The following is a 25,540-nucleotide window of genomic DNA, read 5'->3' as shown; positions in this document are numbered from 1 at the left end:
AGTCTCAATTACTCCATGGTGTCCCACCATACCAGCCAGCTGCAAAAATTATCCTGCGTTTGGTAAATTACCCATCTCCCTCCAAAGAGCTTTACTAAAGGAATTTCACTCAGTTTTCCATATGCTGCCTCTTATTTTCTTTTCCTGAGAGATGATTTCCAAATTGGATCACTGTTTTCTCCTGCAATCTTGTGGACCCAGTCAGAGCCCAAGGAGGGAAGCATTGCAGAAAGTTTCATGCTTACAGACCAAGACCTTTGAACCTGAGCAAGTGTCTCAGTGACTGGGATGGGGTTCACTTTAATCCCTGACCTATGAGCAGTCTATTAAGTGTCTGGAAACTTTGAACTTTGGCTGGTCCCCCTGGGCTGATGTTCCTTCTGAAAGGACAGAACAACAATTTCAGCCTCAATAGGCAATGAGACAGTAACCCAATGTGCTATTTGTCTGTGAACTTAGGAAAAACCTGAGAATTCTTCTTTTTTTTTTTTTTCTCAACCTAATGGTTTCTCCAAAGGGTCAAGAGTATATGAGATCTGCAGCCAGGTCCAGGATTAAACAAACAAACAAACATACAAAAGGCACAAGATGGATCAGGCCAAGTTTAGGTTACCAAGTCTTAATGAGAAAAGAATGCAATCAGGACTAAGAGGTTTTCTGTGAGTTCCAGATCTATTCTCATGCTGTGAGAGCATAGATCAGATTCTAAACTCTCTTATACTCAGTTTCTTTATCTGTAAAATGGGGAAAACTATGCTTGCCTCACAGAGTTGTGATGGTAAAATGAGATGCACTTTGTGAAATATACTTTGTAAATGTTAACATGCTTTGCAAATATAAATTATTTTTGGTTAAAATGAAATATTAGACCAAAGCTTTGTTTGCCACATTCCTCTCATTTCTCCTGATCCCAGCTGCTTAGGGAAAATCTCTTGGCCTTAAAGTCAAATGTCAGAAAAGGTCCCCACTGTGCTTTGTGAATTGCAAAACAAATCCTTCTTCAGGTAAAAGATGCCCATTTTTTTTCTCTCTGCATGGAGAGCAATGATAACCCCAATTAATATGTGTATGAAGATTTTGCAGTTTAAAAATCTGCTCTCAGTATGCTTCCTTACGTGTGCCTCTCACAGTACTTGGGAGATGCAGCTGTATGGATGTCTGCCCATTTGACACACAAACATACTGTATTAGTCTTTGTTCTCCAGAGAAACAGAACCAATAGGATATATATAAATATATATATATGTACACACACACACTATATATAAAATATGTATTATACATAATATATGTGTATATGTATATTATATATAACACACAGTATGTAATATCTTATATACTATATTATGTAATATAAATCTCCAATAGGATATATATATGTATATGTGCATATATATGTGTGTGTGTGTGTATATATATAAGCTATATTAGATATATGTGACATACATGTGTATTTCTTTTTGGAGGTATATATAAAATATTACATATAATACATATATATTGTAATATAATGTTATATATTATATATAATATTATACTTATGTAATATTATATATAATGTATATATATAATATAATATTGTATATTATATCTACATAAAAGGAGATATATATCAGAACCAATAGGAGATTTATCTATCAGTATATGATATATAAAATCTATGTGATAAATTATTTTCTATTGGTTCTGTTTATTGGTTCTACACACACACACACATGTGCACACACACACACTTGTGTGTACATGGAGAGAGAGAAAGAGAGATTATGAGGAATTGACTCACACAGTTGTGGAGTCCAGAATCTGCAGTTTGCAAGCTGGAGACCCAGGGGAACTGATGGTGAAGTTCCAGTCCGAGTTTGAAGACCTGAGAACCGGGAGAGTTAATGGTGTAAGTTCTAGTCTGAGACTGAGTCTAAAGACAGTAGAAAACTGATGGCCCATCTCAAAAACAGTCAGGTAGTGAGAATGAATTCTCTCTTACTCCACCTTTTGTAAGTTCTCTCTTACTCAGCCTTTTGTTCTATTCAGGCATTAAATGGATTGAATGAGGCCCACCCACATTGGGGAGGGCAGTCTTCTTAGTCTATCAATTCAAATGTTATCTCATCCAGAAGCACCCTCACAGATACACCCGGAATAATGTTTAACCAAATATCTAGGCACCCCTTGGCCTAGTCAAGTTGATACATAAAATTAACCATCACAGACAGGGAGGCTCAGAATCATGCAGCATTTACATGGTAGGTCCAGGACCTGAATGCAAGTCTTCTCACTACAAATCTCAGTTTTCCAGTACTGTCACCCACACTACACAACCTACCTGTGATAACACTTAGGCTATCGGTCAGAGGGGACTCAGGTGAGAGATTACAGAATAGTTTGCACAAATCAGTCCCACTGTGTTAGGGAAAACTGCTATTCTGGGGGGAAATAGCTGCATAGCTTAACAGTTAATGTATTACCCATCCTAGAGTCACATTAAAGGGTGAGCTCAGACTCTGCTCTCAGGGAACTCACATCTAATATACAAAATCAAGTCCTAGTCAACAAGGATCTCCATAAAGCTATTGTCTGAGGTTGTGTTTGTCAGTGGTGGTGATGATCACCACAGGATTGAAGAAGGAGCTATATCAATCCAGGAGACTCCCTGGAGGAGGTGGCCCTTGAAATTTAAAAAGGAGAGTAGGTGAAATGACAAGTTCTTTATAATTCAGGATGACTAGGATTCAAAGAAAATGACTCGGAGTGGAGGCAAGAGAGTATGTTTTTGTCTGCTTTATTGACTGTGGATTATTCTATTCTATTACGCCTGTAACATAAACTTGAAATAGACCCAATAACTAAAAGCTAGTATTCACATCATGTGCTATTGCATAGTGTGCTTGCAAAGAACTTTGATTTCTGTTATTTTTAAAAATCCAGTCCTCATAGTAATTTTGTCAAGTAGTGTCTTCATCTGGGTTTCCCAGAAAGCAGCGTCTGAGTTAAAGCGTTTGCAAAATGCTAATTTGTTAGGGCAGACAAGCCCAGGGAGCAAGACTGAGGGAAAATGGGAGCTAAGCAGGGAAAGAGAAAGCACCAATAAATGGGTGTATTATTGACCTGGCTGCTGCCACATGTGACTGATTGCTTGACATCATGATGTAGCTCTCTGAGAAGCTATATAAATTACATCTAAGAACAGCCAATCTGGGAGTAAATAGGGGAAATAATTTATCCATTGACTTCCTTCTCCTACTAGTCAAAGATTGGCTCCTTGGAGGCCAACACACTTTTGGGCTTCAAATGGATGGGTATCAAGCAGGACCCTACAGCTAAGCCTTGGGAACAACAGGGAAATCCTGTGACAAGAGGCAAGATGCTCTGAGTACAGGCATAAATTAAGGTATTGTAAGATTGTATCAACTTGGAGCCAGTCAAAGCTCAAGCAGAGCTGGTTAACACAGTGATGACTGAAACTAGAAACAGGAGACAGATCCGAGAAGATCTGATGTGGTATGCGAAAGGTGTCTCGTACAGTCCACCCCTTGCACTACTCAGATTTTTTCATTCTGATTATGTCTGTCTCCCATTTTACAATACAAAGCCTCCATTTTTGTAAGAACAAAATAACCTCAATTCTTTCTGGAGAAATCAGGTACAAGTCCAGTTAATCAAAGAGTCTTTTACAAGATGGTGGTCATGTGTAACCTTTGAATAGTAAAAGCTAGATGGTTAGTGAAATAAGCTATAGTCCCTATTGCTAGCTATAGTTCCAAACCTTAACTGATAATCATGATATCCCTCCTCCTTCACCTATTTTATCTAGATTTCTCTCAGTTTTAGCCAACATTTCAGTTGGTCTGGATTACTTGCCAGTTGGGGTAATCCAGACATTCATGTCCAAGAAGTCTGAACTCTTGTAGACTTATGGTTGCTGCAGCTGCCCATTTACCACTATTACTTGTTATAGTAGCACTAGAGATTTTTAGTAAAAATCTCCTGGGTTTCCAACATATTCCACCTACTGCTTCCTTCCTCCATTATGTAAGTGCAATTCTAGGTCTTCAAGATAAGCAGGTTTAATTACTCTCACATGATCAGGAATTCTATTCTTTGTCTGCTGGTCCATTAGCATGAGGACCCTAAAGTGAGCAGGTGGCAGTCACTGTTTCAAATTCAGTGTACCACTTAACTGTGTCCCCAAATGGAAGCATACTCCACTATAACTTGATAGACAGGACCTCTAACCTAGTAGAACTTATGGCTACAGGGTGGGTCAGTGAGAGTGAGGATTAGAGGGCCAATCCTACTTCCATCTCTTGGTTCTTGGAATCATGTATTCCAGCTATTGGGTCACATCACTATAATAGTGAGTGGACTTTGGTTCAATGCATATACTACATCCCAGAGGAGAATGCTCCAAACTTGCAAGTATTATCTTCAAGCTAGAACTTTAGATGAGCCTTTAACAGGATAGTCCCTCAATATATTAGACTGGCAGCTAGCCAGGTGGGGTTTATGGGGTATGTGGTTAAGAACAATGAATTCCATGGTCATGTTCCATTGTCATACTTCCTTTGTAGTAAAATAGATCCTTTAGTTTTATCCAATGTTGTATAGGGTAACAGGTTGGTAAATTAGGTGTGTTAAAGCTCTCCGTGCTGGTGTTCAGAAGGAGCTGACCTATAATAATGGATTCCTTCTCCCTCCAGGGTAGAAGAGTCAAATATAATTGACCCACCACCAAGTGCTTGGCTAATCTCTGAAGAATCGTGCCATATCAAGGGATTAGCTTTGTGATCCCTACGGATGAGCCTTGCTGAGTGGGGGTCCATGACCTCTATCCCTACCACCATGTTCACTTTTTTAATGGGCTCATGGTGCCAGCACTGGAGTGGCTGAAGAAAGGCTTGAGGACTATCACAAGATGAAGCACCCATTCACCTGATTGTTGAGAGCCTCATCTGTGTGAATACTCTATGGAAGGTGTTAACTGAACACAAAGATCTACATGCTTTGTTCCCATTCCTTAGGGCTTTGTCCCCCAATTTTCCAATGTTCCTTCTTCTCAACCTCAGACTAACAGGTTGAACCATACATATACACTTCCAGGCCGTTTCTCCTTTCATTTAAGTGGATGAACAAGTGTACTGCTCCCAGATCTGTCCTCTGGGAGGATTTCACCTCCCCATCACATTTGGGGCCATCTCTGGATGGGGCTTCAATGTGGTAGTAGTTCATTTTCAGTTAGCACCAATACGTTGTGTTGAGTCATCTGTGAACATGGCCTCAGTTTTTTCTTCCTCCATCAGTTGGTTATAGGGAAGCCCCCATGAGGCCATACCTTTGAAATGAGGGACAGACATCAGTGCACTAGCAGTAGATGACATGGGACTCTGGGCCGCATGCTTATGTGATTTATTTATGCCTTTTGAGCCTGCTTGGGCCTGATTCCAAAAATATAATTTCTATTAGACAGTTGATTATTGCTATGTTCACCTGACATTATTATTTGGTAGATCTGATAATATTCAGCCCATGATGAGTGGCTCAAGTTACGTAGTTGCTTGGTATCCCACGGTCAGGCATTTCTTTTCAGTTAGGGTCCAGTAGCATTCCAGTAGCTATTTTCAAATGGAAATTAGTTCTCTGCTGCAGAAGTTATAGAGCCTTTTTCCAGAACCTTAGGTTCTGCACTTTAACTCTCCTATTAAGGCTTGCCAGTAGGAAGTGATCTTATCCACCACAAATATTTCAAACACCATCAGATCTGCTGAGTCATATATCCCCAGTGGCAGGTAAGTTATTCTTCCACTGGGGCTACTGCAGAGCTCTCTCTCGTTCTTGGCCCTATTTGAAACCAGTAGCCTCCTGAGTCATTCAAATTTTGGTCACAGCAGTATTCCCTAGTGTGGCATATTCTACCCTAAAATCCATAGTCTCCCAGCACTGTGCCTTTTTCTTAACGGTAGGATGTACAAAGTCCAGCAACTTGACCTTTATCTTAGAGGTAATGTCTCTGGTATGCCCCAAACCACCGGACTCCTAAAACTTTACCAATATTACAGGACTATGAATCTTCCTATGGCTTATCTCTCACCCTTTAATATGCATATGTCTTACTAGGGCACCTGGAGTAGTTGTTACTTCCTGCTCACTGAATCCAGTTAGCAAGATATCATTAGTAGTGGACTGGAATGATGTTCTGTGGAATTCTAAGATGATCAAGATTCATGTGGACTATATTGTGATGGAAAGTTAACATAGTCCTGGAGAAAGACAATGAATGCATACTGCTGTCTCTGTCATATGCAGGTAACTGCTTTTGATCCTCTTACTGATGTGAATCGGGAACTATGCATATGCAGCTCAACCAAGTGCCAGAGGCTGTGTTAGTTTGTCTCAATAGAGATATCACATCCAGAACAACTATGATTGGAACTATCACTTTCTTAAGTTTATGGCAGTCCAGCATAAAATTGCCCTAATTCAACTGGTTTTTGTTGTTGTTGTTAGTTTGATTTTTTGGCAGGGGCCACACAGGTAAATTAAGTAAAGATACAATGAGACCATCACCCTTACATCTTCTTAATGATAGTGTTAACCTCTGTAATTTTCCTGGACTTTGCCTCAGATTACTATTTTGGTGAGTGCAGACAGTGGGGAGTTGATCAATTTCAGAGGCTTCCAGTTGGCCATTACTAGCATTATAGCCCTTACTTCACAGGCCAGGAAACCAGTGAGGACTCTGCCAGCTCCAAAGTACATCTATCCCAATTATACACATGGAAACTGGGAACACAATGCTAGAACGGATCTGCAGCCATGGTGGACCCATTTTAAGATGGGGTAGGGCCAGGATTCTACTTATCACATGGCCTTTAAGAACTCCATCTCTAACTTAACAGCTATGATAACATTTCAGATCCCTTGGTCAGAATCTATATCAAACATTCCCTATTGCACATGTACTCTGGCAAATGGCCACACATCCTTACAAGTAAGGATTGGAGGAATATTCACCATACATACTTGCAATGGCATTGCAGAGTCCTTCCTCGAGGAGACTCAGCCTTCTCTTCAAATCAGTAGGCATTGTGTCTGTGTACTGCGTTAGATCAAGAAAGTAAACAAGAAACCAGAAATTTCCATTTTGATGGCTGAATAACTTTTTTTTTTAATGCAAAAGCCAAGAAAGATCCTAAATGGCCCTAAGAACACCATAGTATACTAACCATTGCTTAGTGGTATGCTGGAGCCAGTTCACATTAATTCCCAAGAACTGATTGTGCATATCTCTTCCCAACTCAATGTTCAATGAAGTCAGATTGGTAGCTTGAAAAAGTACTTCCACCATGGAAATTGGCAAATGCTACAATAAGGATTGTTTCTTTTCAGAGAGCTGGTTGTTAAACATATGCTGGCATATAACTACCATTGCCAAAGACCCCTCATGTTCAAAGCACCCTAATTTATACTCTGACTTTGCTGCCCATTACAATAATTATGTCCACCATGGTTAAGTACAGCCACCTACCATTCTTTAATCCTATCAAATTCGTTGATACAAGAAATCTCAATTTCATGGCAGCATCTCCCCAGCAATTTCAGCTTCCAGAGGAAATCCACCAGTAGGATTCTCAAAGGTGCTACTGCCTCCCTCATCCAAGTACTCCTAATGACCTATTGAAGTGGCTGTCCTCTGAGCCATCCTAAAGGACGTGGTCAGGTGGTTGGTTGTCAGGTCTCATATAGTACATCCATTCTAACATTCCCACTTTCCTAAGCCTTGTGATCTCTTTTTCAATACTACAGTAAAGAAGTTCTAATATGTCCAACTAATTTAATATAGGCCATTATCCTGTCCAGGTTTAAAGGAGTCATCCCAACAGGTTGTGAGGACAGACTATAGATGTCTTTGCCATAATATGGTGAGATTCCCTCATGTCAAAAAAATATTTCCTATTCTAGCCTTCTTTTTGACTCCCTCTCCCCAAAAGATCCATTTCTATACATGTTACACTGGTTCCTGCCAGTAAATTGTAGCAAGGTTGTTCAATTCCTTCAGTATGTAAGCTATTTCTTCCAAGATCAGAGACTGCTTGAGCAGTGCAGAGATCTGATTCTGTTTCCGCTGCTCCCTCTGAGGCATTGAGGGATAGCAGAAAATTTTGAATAGAAAGGTCATCATCTTGCAAGGAACTTGCCTCAGGTGAAGTCACTACATGGTCTACAGGTAAGAGGCTGTTTCCTCTGGCAAAAGAGAAGGAACTGCTTTTGCCAACTAGCAGGGTTCAGAGGAATCAGGGGTTTAAGATTCTCAGACTTGTCCACTCAAATGCCTTTATTCAGGTTTTACAGTCCCTTTCTTTTCCTATCTGAGCCCTGACTCAAGCATAGGAGAGTAGAGGTTGTACATTTATTCTTCATGGCACCCTTAAAATTAGATCCTGGGCTTGATTTTCAGCACCGTGTGTCTTGCAGCTTCAAGAGATGAGAGTCTTCTTAAAGCTGTCACAGAGGGCCTCTGGATTTCACACAGTGTCTTGAGTGGACAGTTAGCTTTCCTAAGCCTATCATTTTCTTTAGTCAAGGCTTCCAATGCAGTTAACAAATCCAGCTGACTTCATATAATTAATCTATGCTCCCATATTTTTCAAGTACCACAGCCATCACATATTTCAATACCTCATCCTACTCTTTACCCCAATTAATACGAGGTAAAAGTTTTTTTATACCACTGTATGCTACAGATTATCACCACCGTCCTCACTACTAGCAATAGGGTCCTTATTGTCATCAGATTCTGGGTAATCCATTTCCAAAATTCCATCCCAAAAGTATACTTTCTAGGGCCACTCCTGATACCAACTATCTTAGCCTGAGTTCCCCAGGAACAGAGACTGACAAAAGACTTGTGTGCTTTTACTTTATTAGTGAGTGCAATTGCAGGGGGCAAAAATGAGATTAAGAGCATTGGGCTCAGGCTCAGACCCTTCAAACCCATTGTACAGAGACCCCACATGTGCCAGGCTGGGTCACCAGAACTCTCACATGTCAGGCTGGCTGGGTCACAGACCCCTCACATGCCAGGCTGGGTTACAGACCCCTCACATATAGGTCATGAGCTAGGTAATTGGAAAAAATCCCAGGACCTGCTGGCAGAGTTGGCAGGTTCATTCCCACGTGAGCTCAGTCCTCAGCTTCCTCAGCAGCAGCAGCAGTAGCAGCTTACAACAGCCTCCAGCAGCCTCCAGCAGCCTCCAGCAGCAGCAGTGGTGGCCTCCCAGAGTGTCGAGGGGCCCTGGCAGTAACAGCTTGCAGCAACAGCCTCCAGCAGCAGTAGCACCCTCCCTGTGCCCCACCCCCAGGCATCCCAGGGGCAGGGGGCACTGTGGGTAAGAGCCACTCATTCTTTATGCTTAGTTCTGATAACCCAGGAACACCTGGGTAGAGTCAGACAACCAAAGAAAACCTGGGTGCACATGTGCAATTACATTCGACAATAACCAAGGAACACCTGGGCGCACATGCATATTTACATCAAAGGCTTGGCAAGATTCTGAATATCTGAGGGACCCTGATCATTTACCTTCATTTTCCCTATGAAAAGGAAGGGGAAGTTTGAAGGGATGGAGAGTTACTGTGAGGTTGTATTATCAACTGGCTGCTGCTAAGCATGATCGATTACTTGACTTTACAGGATAGTCCTCCAAGAAACCATGTAAACTGCATCTTAGCAAAATTTATCCAGGGAGAGAACTGGGGAAGAATTTATCCATCAACACCATCTCCTAGTGTTCAGAGTTTTACCCCATGGGGCATTAACTCCTCTACATTTCTAGGTTGCTTATGTGTGGGTATCGAGCAGGAGCCCAAGATGTCCCATGCCTCAATGTCAATAGAAAAGCCTTGAGGTAGGAGGCAAGAGTTGTGTAGCAGGGGTGCAAGGAAAGGCACTCTCAGGTTGTGCTTATGTGAAGTCAGTTGAAGCTCACATAAAGCTGGAAGCGTCAGTGATAGGTGAGGCTGAGGATCTGAAGTGGTACATTAGAGTGATACAAGTAGGTAAGTTGAACTGTAAGCTCCTTGAGGGCAAGGATCATATTGTATTCATCTTGGAATCCCTAACATGATTCCTGGCACAATAAATGTCTGTTAATATCAATTGAATGAGTAGCATTATTTGCTCCATTTTACAGATAGAGAAACCAAGGCTCAGATGGGCTTACTGACTTTTCCAAATTTAACACACATAGCATGAACTCAGATTTTCTTTTAGCCAGGCTGAAGGTAATCAACTTTCAATTAGCCCCTCAGTGGATATTCCCTCATAGAGTTAAAATGCTATTCTGCTTTCCCAAGTCAGCACCTTCCAGTACACAGTTTATCTAAGTCAAATAAACTTGGGAAGGTAAATTGGCAGCCACTCATTGCTTCACCTGATGTTTTCCAAAACACAAGACTATCCCAATCAAAGAGACTGATAGCAAATGTTATGAACTTCAGCTGAGTTCCTTCAAACCAAGAAAGCTCTGAATGGCTGTGTTTGTGTGACCTTCAATCAGGGTAATCTGGGGAGGTTGTTTCTTCAGGGCTGATTTTGTCCCCTTGTCACCCTTTAGATGCCCATTTGATCTCACTGTTTTCTCTGTGTGGTGGCTGAACCACAGGCTCCTCCCTCTTCTTCGTGGCCCAATGAGTGTTAATCAACTTCAAACCTCCCCAAGACCTGGCAGGGGAGAGGCAGCACCTACTTCTTAATAAACTCAAACTATCTTTGAAGATGAAAGATGAGTCTGCAAAAGCTTGGAGCATCCCAACTTCCCAGCTCCCCAAGTGCAGGGAAAGAAACAGGCCAAGGAATCAGGAGGGGAGTGTCCTCCAGGACAGGTCCCTCTGGATGGAGCAGGAAAGTCAGCCTCCCTCTCCTTCTCCCCTCCTCCTCCTTCCCCTAAATGCTCCCTCAGTGACATCACAATGCCTGCAGTAGAGTGAGACTGTTTAGCTGATTTTTCTCCTGCAAGATAATTTGGTGTGTGGTCTGTGGTGCCCACACATTCTTTTTTGCAATGAGTGGTAGGTAAACAATGTTTTCCAAGTTGGATGTTACAGTACCATAAGTAGAAACAGATCTCCCAAAGCCCCAAACACTCTTTCTGCTTGAGCTGGGAGGATCAGCAGGCTCCTGTGTAGATAGATGCCCAGCAGATTTCTTGGGAGCAGACTTGCAGCATTTTGCCCACTCACTGGCCTCATCATTCATAAAAAAGGCTCAGTTAGGTGATGGGCTCCTACTTTCATAATTGCCAGGCTAGTTATAGCATTATACTTTTATGCAAGATCAGGTTGAGATATTTGGAATCTGTACATGTAACTATTTAAATGCTTAAGATGCCAACTGCTCTCTACACCTTCCCACTCCCAACCCCCAAAGCTCTTTTACAGAGCAGCTGGTACTAATAACTACTGTTTACAGAGACTTTTCAAAGCACAGGGCATTGTGCTAAGCATTTTGCAGATATTATTTCATTTCACCTTCACAACAATCCTTTTTGGTAGATTGTTTTTTATCAGTCATAAGAAGGAGAAATTTGAAGCCTAATGGTTTATAAAAGTGATGCAGCAAATGGCAAAGTAAAACTTGAATTCAGGTCTACAGATTCTAAATCCCATTCTCTTCCTGCAACTACAACCCTATCTTTTAGGCAAATTAACAAATGAACAAACATTTGCTGAGCACCTACATGTGCCAGACTCTGTGCTAGGAACTTTCCTATCCACCTAACAACAATCTTGTTTTATAGGGAGGAAGCTGAATAAGCGCTGGCTTATTAGCAATGCACAGACCCAGGATTTGAACCCTATTTGACTATAAGATTTTCCTTATTTCCTTCCTTCCCTTCTTTCCTTCCTTAGTTTGTCTCTCTCCTTCCCAGTTAATAACATATCAATTCAGCTAAGGTTAGAATCTTGGCATTCTTAAGAGATAATTTATGCATTGTGCCTACCTCAGTATTTGGCACATAGGAAGCAGTTGCATCATGTTAATTCCTTCCTCACACCACACTACCCACAGATCACCTAGATAAGTTTTTATCACTGCTTCCCTTCACTCCCTAGTAAATAGAAAAGGGACAGCTCTTTTCCAGGCACATGGTGGGGAGAGATTCTGTCTCTCCAGCTTGGTGCATGTTTCCTCTGCCTGGGGAGCTATGCCTTTCAGGGACACTTAGAAGAGCCTACAGTATTATGTCACCACTGGGAGCTTCTTTCTGATGGTTTCCGAAGAATTAATGAAAAGGAAAACTTTGCAGGATGTTCACATACAGGCTTTGTTTTTTCCCTTCCTTCTTGTTTTGCAAAGAAAGGCCCCTGCTGGCCTTTTAAGTGCAAGGAAAATTTAACAAACACTTGCTGCAAACCACCTTGCTTTCTACCCCACATCAAATAATCTCCCCCACTCCGGAGATTTGCGTTCCAATCCCTGAAAAGGAGCAGCAAGAGGAAGCAGGATATTGAGTCTCATTAAGTTTCTTTGCTGTGTCAGTCGTCTTTCCCAGAGGGGGACGTAATACTCTCTTCTTAAGACTCAGTCCCTCTCACAAGTTGGCAGCTCCTTTTTTTCACCTTATATTCTTGGCTAAGAATGTGTTCACAGGGATTTTTAAAAAGCCTCCCCAAATACCTGTTTACTGACTTTCTCAGAGCGTTTCTGAGACGGCACAAGGATGTGGCAGCTCTAAAGTCGACTTCCTCTTGCTAATGAGGCTCCTGTTCAGCGCATTTGCAGGCACTCGCAGATCTGCCCCACTTCCTTTCCACTGGACTGACCCTTATTTTCTGCCACGAGTCCTGTCCCCACTGAAACTGCCAGTGTCTGCCTAGCCTGGGCCCAGATGCCTCCATGAGTCTCCTATCCAGATCAGACCCCAGTGTGGAGCTCCACACTCTTCAGAATCTCAGGAGTTCTTTGTTCAATCTCAAGAGCATCTACAGCTTTGTCATTCCCCAGGTCTGGTACTACTCTGTATAGCTTTGTTGAGAACATAAAGAGGTCCTTTCTGGTGTAGGCCTCCTAAGTTCTGAGATTTATCTGTTTTGATAAATTTTATGATGCCAAGTATTGGACCCTGGTCTTGGGGTCTCCCCGGGAATAATAAAACAATCAATTTATACAGCTGAGGCACTGTGTTCTAACTGCTTTACTCATTTAATCCTATAACAACTCTATAAAGTAAGTATTATTTTTGTCCCTATTTTAAAGATGAGGAAATTAAGACAGAAAGGGAGTCTTTTTTTTTAAACATACTTGCAGTCTAGTGTTGGGTTGATAGTGCATGTACATTTTAGCACAAGGAAGCAAGTTACCAGTGTCTCAGTATAGATATCAAATGCTCAAGGGTCCTGATATGGGAGAGATCACCTAGGTTAGGGGCAGAGAAGGAAGGCCAAATGGCAGAGGTGGCACTTGAGTTTGACTTTGAGGGACACGTTCATTTTGAAGATAAGATTTTCAAGGCTAAGAAACAGTATAAAAATGGCAGTGCAGAAGGAATTGGGGGGATTGAATAAAGGAACTCGGGTGGGGTAAACATGAGAAATTAAGTTGGAAATGTAAATTATGGTCAAAATAGAAAGAACCTTACATATTAGAGAGCATACTTAAGAATGAATCATAAGTATCATAAGAGAATGGAGAACCATAAGACAATAAGGGGCCTGGATTGTATAATGTGTGCAATGAGGAGCCTTTGCAGGTTTTTAAGGTGGGGAGGGAAGTGATCAGAAGTAACTCTGAGAGCCATGTAGAGGAGCTGAGGTGTTAGGCAGCTATTGCAGAGACCCATGGGCCTTTGTAGAAATCCAAAAAAAGGGATAATGGCCTAAGTAAAAGCAATGACAGTGGGAATGGACAGGAAAGATTCACCACCTGATTGTACACAGAGAAGGAAGTGGTAAAGATGAGTCCAGGACAACAACAGGAACAGGAAAATAGGAGGAAATGTAGATTTTGGTGGATGGGGCTGTGAAAGAGAACACTGATAATGAGATTAGTTGGAACCTGTTGTGTTTGAAGTGCCTAAAGAACCTCCAGTGGAGTCGTTAGCCACAACTTGGAATTGTAGCAGATGCTGGAGCAGCATAGGTCTGGCGATCCCTGGTAGAGAGTGACACTCTGGGCCATTAGTGTTTGGGACTTTGCTGCTACCTCCCACCCAAGCCAAGGACAGATTTGCCCAAGGACAGACATTCCCTGATCTGCTTCTCCTCCAGGCAAAATCCTACTTAGTCCACAAGCACCACTGTCTTGGGTTTCTGCCTCAGTTTAAAGATTTATTTCCTCCTTCCCATGGTTAGCCTGACCTCTCTGCCAGGATCCTGGACCACAGGGGAAGAAGAAGATCCTGGATTGGAGATCCTGATACTTGGTCTTTCCTCCAGCTCCCATTCATACTGTTTTTCTTAATGTTACTCACAGAGTGACTTTTCCAATGTATTAAAAAAGAAATGCCTCCCAAACTGCTCTCTACTTCTTTATTAACTAAATCCAGAACCTTTGGCCCTTCACCAGAAAAGCTCAGAATTGGAAACACCTGTCTGCCTCTCCATTGATATGGCTGACCTTGATACTAATTTGAATGAGAGAGAGCCTTCTGCTTTGAGCTGTTGTCCCAAAATAAAGTACACATGTATTGCTTTTCCAAGCATGCCCAGTTGGGAGCAAATCCTTGACAAATGCGCATCCTTGCTGAGCACCTTTCTACAAGAGGCCTTCCGTGTTTTTGGCTCCTTTGAGTTAGTGACAGTAAATAGTTCAAGAGTTGAGAAGAACCAAGATGGGAAGAGAAGAGAAAGGATCAGAGGGAAAAGAACCTGGTGATTTTTGTCTTCATCAACTGTAAACATTTTAGAGATATTCATCATTCACAAAGAATACTCACAGATATTAGTTCCTTTGATCCTCAATCCATGAGGAGAAAAAAATCAGTTTAGTACAAAAGCACTTACTGAGCATCTACTAGAAGCCAGACAATTAAAGGTTCAGGAAACTTGAAGATGAATGAGATATAGGCCTAGCCCATATGCCCAAAGTCTCAGTAGGAAAGGCAGATATGTAATAAAAAAGTAGGATCCCATGAGGTACATAAAATAGTCCAAGAATGTACAAGATTTAGAAACAGAAAAAAGACTCATCTGTCTAATATAAGAGGGAGAATCCTTAGAGGATGGGCTCCTTAGAAGGATTTTGAAAAGAAAAATGAGAAAAAGGACATTCCAAGCAGAGGACACACAGTGCAAAGGCATGTAACAGCATGGTGCATTTGTAGGAGTATGAGAAGTCTTGTTATGCAGAAGAAAAAGTTGGGGGTAGGTGCTTCAGGATGGGTAGAGGGTCAGGTGATTTCCAGGAGAGGTAGGCAGGGGCTAACCATGATTGCATAAAGTCCCTTGCAAGCCATATTAAGGAGCTTGGCTTTCATCCTGAAGGTCAAAGGAAGACAATGAGAGATTCCTTAAAAATTTTTTTAAAAAGGTAACATTATATTTTGCAGGTTCTAGGAGAAAGATGTGAGTTCAGCTTTGGATATGTTAAATTTGAAGTTTCTATCTAAACTAATTACATGTAAGTATATCTAAATTAAACTATCCAATAGGGATATATGGGATTGGAACTCTGGGGAAGGTTTGGAGAGGAGACTGTCTGGACAGAGCTCTGGACAGCACCCTGGGGATAATCAACATTCTAAAGGTGGGCAGAGAAAGAGAAGCCTGTGAAAGAGATTAAGAAATAATATCCAGAGTGTGGGAGGATGACAAATATAGAATGGGGTAAGGAAAGCCAAGGTGCATTTCAAGAAGAGGTGTGGTCACTAAAGTTGGGTGTAGAGAGCTCAAGCTAATTTATGGACCAGAAGGAGTCACCTGGACTCAGCGTATATAAGAATTTATCTATGGGAAGAGTCCCAGTGGAGGATTGGTAGGTAGAAGCTAGACTGAAGCAGTCTGAGAATTGAATAAGAGAGAAGAAAATAGAGGTAGCATTTGGAATCTTCTCTTTTAAAAATCTGAGCTGTAAAGAGAAGTGGGGAACATTGAATCAAGGGAGTTTTTATTTGTTTTAAGGTATGAGAGACTTGACTATGTCTGTGTGACTGTAGGAAGAAGCCAGTCTTAAAAGAGAAGATGAAGATACAAGAGAGGAGGTAATCAAAGGGAAAAGGTTCCTGGTCCCTGCAGAGGCAAGAGGGTGTGGTTGGGATAAGATCCAGAGCACAGACAGAGGTGTGGCCTTGGGCAGGAGGAGGGCATCAGTAGGGCAGCTCTTCCTCTAAGGGAGGTGGGAAAGGGTTAAGACCATCGACAAGATAATACTTGTGTGAGTGGAGGAAGAAGCATGGAAGGAAATGAAATTGATCGTTTTGAGGTTAACATGAGCTAATTGGGTGAAATGACATTAGAACTTTTTGACCCAGCATCATTGTGATGGAAATTGCTATACAACAAAAGCTTTTCAAACTCTGGCTAGTGGCCCACAAATATTGACAAAGCCAAATGCTGTGGCCAAAGAATGTGGATAATTCTTGGAGATGTTGTTAAGGGGGCATTGCCAATAATGGAAAAGTGTTTCAAAAGAAAAGTACAAATGATTTCCAAATGGAAGCAGGTGGTGTAATTGTTGCATAGGTAGGTGCCCTTAACCCTACCTCTCCTGATTCTTTTCCGATCTCCTGTATAGCTCACTTGAAAAGCAACCTTAGTTAAACACGGTACCCAAAAGGCCAACTGGGCACAGTCTGATTCTTCATGGATGAGTAATTGAGAGTATCCCCTTCACACATTGTAGCCATCCTTTGGCCTTCACAGATCTCCCATTTCTAGTGGAGACCCTATCTGGAGATCAAGTCTGGAATCAAATGCTGAGAAATGAATTAGGCACAGTCAGAGGACTTCTCAATTTATAATGGTTTCCCTCCCCCAAAATTAAGGGGTTTCTGTATCTTACTGGGAATTGTGCCAATTCTCTCTCTACAGCCAGAGGGTGAACTTAGTTTGACTCTACCATCTTGAGTTTCCCTCTTTCATTCTTTTTCTTTCCTAGGAAGCTAGATCCTCCTTTCTCCTTCAGGCATGCCACTTCCTGATCTCTACCCTTCACCTGCATAAAAGCTTTCTTTCAGCATAGGATCTGAATTACATTAGATATTCATATCTTAGTGTAAATCTAAGGAACTGTGTTTATTCTCCAAGGGGCATGGTTACACAAAGTTTTCTCCTTTAATTGTATTAAAGGCTTTGTTACCTGTTAGACAGGATTGGGCATTCAGAAGCAGGAGAGAGAGGATTTGGGGTACATGTGTTCCCCTTCACATGTGGGAACCTCCTATAACTATATTCATGGCTAGTTCTGCCTGGAACTGTGGCTCCCACCTGTGATGGGACAAAAGGATGTCATTGAGGTCACCCATTCCCCAAGTGTAAATCATGAAGACTCAGCCTTTGTAACCACTGGTTCTTCCTACATACAGCTCTTGTTCTAACCTTCCAGATCTTTCAGAACCAGAGCACAACACCAGGTACTTTTCTGAAGTTACAGTCAGCATTGACCAGAGACTTTGAAGATTTCTCCCTCTGGCATCCTGTTAGTTTTCCTTTTTAATAGTTCGTTGCTGTTGGAAAGTGAATGCAATATAGCATAAATACTTGGAGATAAATAAAATCCTTTGTTAGCAGAAATACAGTCTTATTTTATTGCCTTCTCTCAAACCCTGATGACTATCCTTTTTTCCTGCTCCATTATTGATGCCAGTAGCAATTGGATGGCCCTGCCCCACCTGAGTATCTCTGGATGCCTGTAATCCAGGTGTTGGAGCAGTGGCTTTGTGTAGGCCATTTCACTCAAGCTTCATTCTCAGGTAAACAACTATATCTTGGTAAAGTCCTGTTTCTCTAACCTTGTTCTATGTGTACTTCTAGGGGAGATAAATCAGAGCTGACACCATGTGGATTATTTATATGGATAAAATCCCACCAGGCTGCTCATGATGTACTACAAGCACCTGCTATTCTGCTACTCGGGCCTGAGGAAAACCAATTGCAGTTGACACAGTAATCAGTTGCCCCTGAGAACATGGTTTCTTTAAAAATTTCAGAGACTCCAGTGGAAAACCATGGAGCTTTGATCTCAGGGTCCATCCCCTGGGATGCTGTGACTCAGCATTCCTAGGATAAAGGTCTCACAAACACTAAAATCAACATCTGAAATGGAATTTTGGTTAGACTGAAGCTTTATTTCACCCCCAAATAGGACATCTCTCTGTCCTTGAAGGGCCCTTTAGCACTAGGGCAGCCAAGAATGATGGAGAGCCTGTTCCAAAAAGTGGGACCTCAGGGAAAGAAACTTATGCAGCAAAGTAAAGTTTTTTGAATATTTTTTCTGATTATAAAAGTAATATATGCCCACTGAGGAAATTTGGGAGATAAAGAAAGGCATAAAGAAGAAAATTAAAATTACTCATCCCATCTACCCATATCATTCTGGTGTATTTCCTTTGAGCCCTTTGTATATTTTATAAAATTGAAGTATATCATGTATACAATTTTATATCCTGATTTTTGCACTTTACATTGTATCATGAATGTAACAAGTTTCATTATAAAGTCTCAAACTCATCAGAGTATAAACACAGAATGCTTTTACTTTACTGATTACTGCTTGCTGCTGTGCTATGTCAAATCTCCCTCTATCACTGGGGAAAAGACACCCTTGACAACAGCTCAATATGATTCCATAACTTTTCAATCACATTCAGTTGCTAAAATGGTCTCATTTGGGTTATTAAGCCTAGTCTTTCATGTTAAAAACAATTCAATCTCATAATTGGTTGATTCAAGTTCTCCTCAGATGCCCTCCTACCTCCAAGGGGTGGGCTGTACCTGCACCTTGTACTGGAAAGTAAAGAGGGGACAGAGGGCATAGTCTGTGCTTTCTCATACATCCCTTCTCTCTTACTTGCCCTTATTCCCTGCTGTATAGGAATATGCAGGGTAGAAAACAAGAAAAAACAAACAAAAAACCCTACTTACATAATGACCCCTTCCTGTTGGTCATCACCAGTATTCTAGCTCTTGGTCATCAGGTCCATATGGATGGGCAGGGACTCAACAAGTCTCACTGATGAGGGGCCCATCCCCATGGTACTCCTTTCTGTTTCCAGCTTTAGCTATCCCTGCCATGCTCATATACCTTCCATGGCCTTACTATGTGGCTACTGGGCATAAAGGCTATCTAAAGGCACTCGAGGTGGTTGTTCTTGCCCCCTCATCACTTGGCCATACCACAATACCTTCCCCTATGCCCTGCAGTGTTCTGTTCCCAGCTATGTTACAACTTAGGAATGAGATGTCAGGCTCTTCCTCTCAGAGGTACCCCCCAGCATTTATAAACCATTCTTTTGGGACTCCTCTTTTGGCTTGAAGATGATGATAAGTGACATTTTCTCCATCTTTTCTTCCATGGGGAAGGAGAAAGTGGATAAACTTTCTTTACAGATGCTGTTATCCCTAAGAAGTTAACTTTATTTTGTATCTCCATGGTAAAAAGCTACCAAATCAGCTCAATTTTTGTCAACTCTGTCAGTAGGGGGGGGGGGCTCATGATTAAGAATCACATCTCCTTTAAACTCGACCCTGTAATATTTAATTATTTTGTTTTCTACGCTTCTGTGTCTCTGCTGTAAACTGCACTATTCTCAAGAGTAAAAGCCTCAATCACTACCATCCTATCACAAAGGCACTTGGAAAACATCTTTTTTTGTGGCCTTTTTATTCCATCATATGGATTACCATATTGTTAAACATTTAGGTCATTTCTATTTTTATATAATAAATAACGTTGTGATAGACATCTTTGCTCACATATTTGGTAGTTTTCTTGGATTGTAGCTAAGAGTTATTAAGCACATCTTATATTTTGGCATTTTGTTAAGCACTTTGCAAGCATTATCTCATTTAGTCCTCATAGGATATAGTGACAATTGCAGGTGATAAACATACAGAATTGCTTCACTGATTAAACAATAATGCTGAGCTGCTAGCATATGCCAGGCACTGTTCTCAGTGTTCTCATTGATCTCTGCCTTCCTTGACAGGGGTGCATTGCAAAAGTTCTGAAACTCGCTATGTGACTGTGGTGGTTGGGTGAAAGTAGGGCAGGGCAACTCCCACACTGGCTGAGCAAATCTCTATGGGGCCAGCATCCTGGACTCAGGCCCCAGGTGCACCATTCTTTCCAGGAATAAAAAGTAAAAATAAAGTATAAAGTGCAGGTTTTGCCAAAAGTCATCGGGAAAAGTGCCAGTAGCTCACAGCATTGTCTCAGGCACTTGGCAAGTCAGAAAAGTATAAGCTCTCTCCAAGGTGCTGAAAACAGCAGCACTCACTATGTATGCGCAAAAAAAGGATAACAGACCCTGTATTTGGCCATTGCCTGATCCTCTGAAGGTTCAGCAGGACAAGTACTTATCTACAATCACTGTTTAAGAAGGCAACTGAGTTTTAAAATCTCCCTTCTTTCTCCTGTCCCCAGGACAAAGAAGTATTAAGCTGTAGAAGTAGCATTTATGTCATGTGTGGAGTGACCCATCTTTCCTGGGAATGGAGGAGTGGGAAAAAAGCCCTTAAGATACCTGAATCCTGGAAATCCCTGGCTAATATTATGTTAGTTATAGGTGTGGTGGGAGAAAGAGAGTGGGAGGAACGGTAAATGTTCTAGCTGTTCTGGGTAACCTTTCCTTTATATTTTCCCAACATTAATGCTTTGTACTCTTCTAATGAGAAAACAGTAAGTTTTGAATAAGAACCAGCTATTGTAGTAGCTAAAAACTTGGGCCTCTTGTCTGATAGTCTCAGGTTTGAATTTTGTATCTGTCAAAAATGTGCTTAATATATCTGATGCCTTGGCATTCATTTTTAGGCCTGATGTAAGATATTTGAAACCCAGTTGTACCCTGTCTCCTTTGGTCTATTTAAAACTTTGTCTCCCTGTGTGATTGTTTATGATACAGCCTGTTTGTTCCTCATATCACTGATCCCAAAACCCAGCACACCCCACAGCTGCTGACCAAGACACAACCTAATGGTTAACACCAGAGTCATGTAAATATGTTCTCCCCCACCCCCCATGCACATGTTTTCTTTATACTAGCCAATCCACAACACCCACAGGAATGTTTAAGGGATAATGCTCATGGATCTTAACAAAGGCATAGTCCCACAGATCCTCTCCCTCTGTCTGTCTGTCTCTTGTAATTCCTACCTACTGGTTAAGCTCCCTGTTACCTCCAGATTTCTGGTAAGCCCCCAGTCAGCAGCACCCCTAACCTCTCTGGGACCTATGAGTAATAAATTTCTGTTTTGTGCATTTTGTTTTTACCTCCTCATTGTGTCTCATCTGACACACACACCTGAGCCTAACTCCTCCCTGCCCAAACTCCCCCTCCACCTTCACCTCACAAGAATGTGCATTGAAGAAGGTGGGATCTTAATGACTCTCATCTGAGAGAATTCTCCTTTTCCCCTGTTAATACATCCACCTGAAGAGACCCAGCCATTCCTGTCTCCTTTAGACCTGGGGACATGAGCCCAGGTGCCAAGTGGGCAGCTTGTCTTCATTTTCCTCCTTCCATTCTGTGACTCTGCTGCTAATCCAGGACATTTATGCTCTACGACTTAGCTCTTGTATGTACTTCAAGAGGACAAGAATGGCTACAGGTGCAGGCAAAAGAAAATTAATTCTGCTGAGTCCTAATATATGCTGGGTACTATGCTGGGTGCTCTACATATGATACATATTTTAAATTTGAAATACCCTCCCGCCACACACATAAAACATATATCTGCAAAGAGTGTTTCAAATATTTTTTTTAATGAGAAAATGATGCTGAAAAAGTTAAGCAACTTGCCCATGTTTGCACAGCTAATAATTGGCCAGAGTGGAATTGAAATCCAGCTCTTCAGCTACAGAGATCACAAAGTATCAACTAGGGGACAATTTGTCCAACTTTGTGTTTTATAGGTTATAGGAGTGACATGACTCGCTCAAGGTCACACAGTGATATTAGCTGGGGTAGAACTGGATTCTAGATCTCTGAATGGCCAAACTAATAATTTTTCTACTATGTAATCATGCAATCCTGATGGTAGAATTTCAGACATCAGCTAAGGGATGGGAGTGGATTCTCAGGGCAGCAGGGCCACTTACCCACCAAAAATCAGACCAGGACACCCTACAGCTAGCTGTGTGGTGGTTCCTATTAAACTAAATATTGATGGAGACTCTTCTGCTCCCTTGAAAAATATATCTCCTTAGAGAGAGCCCTGCCAAACCTTGCTTGAGCTTCCAATGAGGACCTAGGGGGAGGAGGTAGAGAAAGGGGAGAAGAGAAGAGAAATGAAAAGCAACAGAGAGCAAAACAAGGCAAGGAGAAAATCAATGTCTCATTGCAAGCAGGTGGGAGCTGTAGTTGTGATGAATATTTACTGTGCAGCAGTCTAATGATTTTAGAATTTTTTTTCAACTGTACTGAGCGCTTGTGGGATTGTTTTTCAAGAAATAAAATACATTAAAGCTCAGTCATTAAGAGCTTAAAGGAGGAGGGAGCGCAAGCTCCAAACCCATTAGCACACCCTGTCCTTAAGTAAGGGCCTCATTCCTAATGCATTTTTAATTTATTCTGTTTTGTAAAATAAAACTTTAAACTGCTCCTTGCACCATCAAATTTGTAGGCAGCTCCTACAAGCCTTTGCCCAGCCCTGGAGTTCTGCTGAGCTGCAGGGTGGTCACAGTGGAGTTGCAAGCTCAAGTGCTTTCCCTCCCTGGGCTTACAGGTGTTTCTGCCTGGCACAGCTCTTTGCGGAAACCCTGACCTGTTTCTCCTTGTTGAAGAAGACTTCCAGTGCTGCTGGGATTGTTGCTGGAGATGGAAGAGAGAAATTTCAGGCTGAAGATGTTTTAGCCCTTTAGAAAACCTGTGGGTAGGGAAAGGAAATGAGGTCCTGGGACCTGGGACCTGTAACCAATGGATTTACTCTCCCTGAGGACATCAGAGACCTCAAAGAGCATTTCTGCCTGAGAAGTAAGAAAGGAACGGCATGAACTCTGGAAACCTGCAATGCATTGGGTCATCTAATCCTCTCAGCAGTCCTTTGAAGTGGCATTATTGTTTTTTATTACACAGATGAGAGAATTGTGATTTAGAAAGGCCAAGCCACTTGCTCAAGTTCAGATTGACAATAAGTGACAGAATTCACCTTCTGATGCAGGTTAGTCTGACTCCAGAACCAGGCTATCGGCAGGAGAAGAGTTAATAAGTTGGCTACATAAGGATCCTTTTCAAACACTGCTCCTGTAGTGAATTTTGAACAAAACTTAAAACTTGCATTGCCTCCTGAAAAAGACAGGAACAAGACTTGTCCAAGATACAGCTTACCAAGAGGATTTGAACTTTTCTTTTTATTTTTCTTCTCTACCTAATTTCTTCCTATAAATTTACCCCCTTCTTCCTTCAGGTATGTGCTCAAATGTCTCCTTATCAGAGAGGTCTTCCCTGAACAACCCCTACCAAAGAGCCCTTTCACCACCCTCCAGAGTACCCAGAGCAAAATGATATCCTTACCTTACTTTAGTTTTCTTCATAGCACTTTTCACCCCTAGACCTATCACATATACTTGTTTATTTGCTTATTTTTGATCTTCCTCACTAGCTGTAAGCTCTGTGTGGACAAGAATTTCATATCTTATGTCTAAAAGAGTTGTTATGTCTAAAAGAGAGTTTAGTGTCATCCAGTAGATGCTCAATAAATAATTGTTGAATGAATGAATAATCTTCTTAACTCCAGGGCCCATCTCTCTCACTACAATTAACTGGTGGCAATTTGTGGGTGAGAGTAACTGATCTCTATCAGCTCGAGAAGATTGTACAAGAAGTTGATGTGTCCAAGATCAAACACCCTCACAGTAGAGCCATAGATTCTCTGGATCCATAAGTTGCCTCAAAGATTATCTATACCAATCCTCTCATTTTAGAGTTGAAGATGCAGCCCGGAGAGGTAAAGTGATTTTCCCAAAGTCACAAAGCTTGTCAACCCAAGGCTCCCTATGACTAGTATGAGTCTCTGTGCATGCACCAGGTAAACTGCCACTGGGACTTGGGATCCTAATGTCTGATGGTATGTGAGGCATTTTCAGAGATCTAAATATCCTCCAATCTTTGTGGGAAGCTTGGAGTATGAGAAGCTACAGTTGAGAAGGTTTTCAGGTTAGGAGGGGTGAGGGACTGAGACCCTTGCTGAGCCAGGCAGAGAAATCCAGGCAGTGTGGCCATATGCCCTTTCTCTTCCTCTGCTTGCTAACACTACCTAGCAGCCCACACATCTGGATGGCTGCGACCACAAGTGCAACAGGAAGCTGCCTTCTTGGTATGATTTCTGAGGCTCTGAAAGGACCCCTTACTCTATATCTGCTTTTCCAGAAGGCCTGAAAGTCCTCTAACAGAATATAAAGCCTTCCAGAAACACAATGAGAAAGAGGTAAATTTTCTGGGAGGAGGAGGAACACACTGACTTGAAGTCCAGTCAGAGAGATAAGTGACTAGTCAAAGATCAAACACCAAGTCCCTAAGAAGTGACAGGTACACACTTTCATGGTGTAAGGGTGGGAAGACTATTCTCTCATTGCAAAACTGCTGCACGTTCCAGCTCCCCAATGCTTCCTCTGCTGCCTTTCAGATAGTCTGCTGCTGTGTCTCCCATTGCCAGCCTTGGGCACCCAGGAGACAGCTGACTGCCTCAGAGGAGCCACCTCCCTGGGAAGAGATTTCTGTATTTGCAATTAACTATGAGGAAGAAACACACATTTATTAAACATCTATATGTGTCCAACATTACGTCAGTTGCTTTCGCATAGTTTTTCAGCCATTGAAGACAAATGAGATTATTCCAAATAAAAGATGAGATCCTAGGCTCAGTGAGGTACACAGACTTGGGCTGCTATACACAGACCTGGTTAATCCAGGCAGCTCTGGCCCTTGACCATCAGGTGGGGCTGCCTCTTTGCCCAAACTAACTGCAGTGACTGGGTGGGGTGGTGGCTGGCCACCTCCCTTTGGTGGCTTTGACCAAGGGGACAGACTCCATCCTGGAGTCTCTCAGGGAGTCACCTCAGTGAGCAGCCTTCAAGGGGCTGATATGAGGGCCACAGAGAGGAGCACCACCAAGGTTTTCTGAAGAAAAAGCAGCTACCACCCCAGCTTGCTAATGTCATGATGATCCATGAGGCCAGCTCAGGGCCAACACACCTGCCCCTGATCTGGGGAAGATGCATGATAATGAGTCAAATTACTGGACCTAACTTAATTGCTATTTTAAATCTTCATTACTGGTGAGAAAGCAGTAGGCAGACTCTCAGTTTCTTTTTCCTTTACCAGAATGTGAACTTACCTCAGCAGGCTAAGTCCAGTGCCTAGTGGCTTTCTCCTCTCTTTCTTGTGCTACT

This window comes from Cynocephalus volans, chromosome 8, assembly GCF_027409185.1.
Source record: "Cynocephalus volans isolate mCynVol1 chromosome 8, mCynVol1.pri, whole genome shotgun sequence".
Taxonomy (NCBI): Eukaryota; Metazoa; Chordata; class Mammalia; order Dermoptera; family Cynocephalidae; genus Cynocephalus; species Cynocephalus volans.
This window is presented reverse-complemented; position numbering follows the sequence as displayed.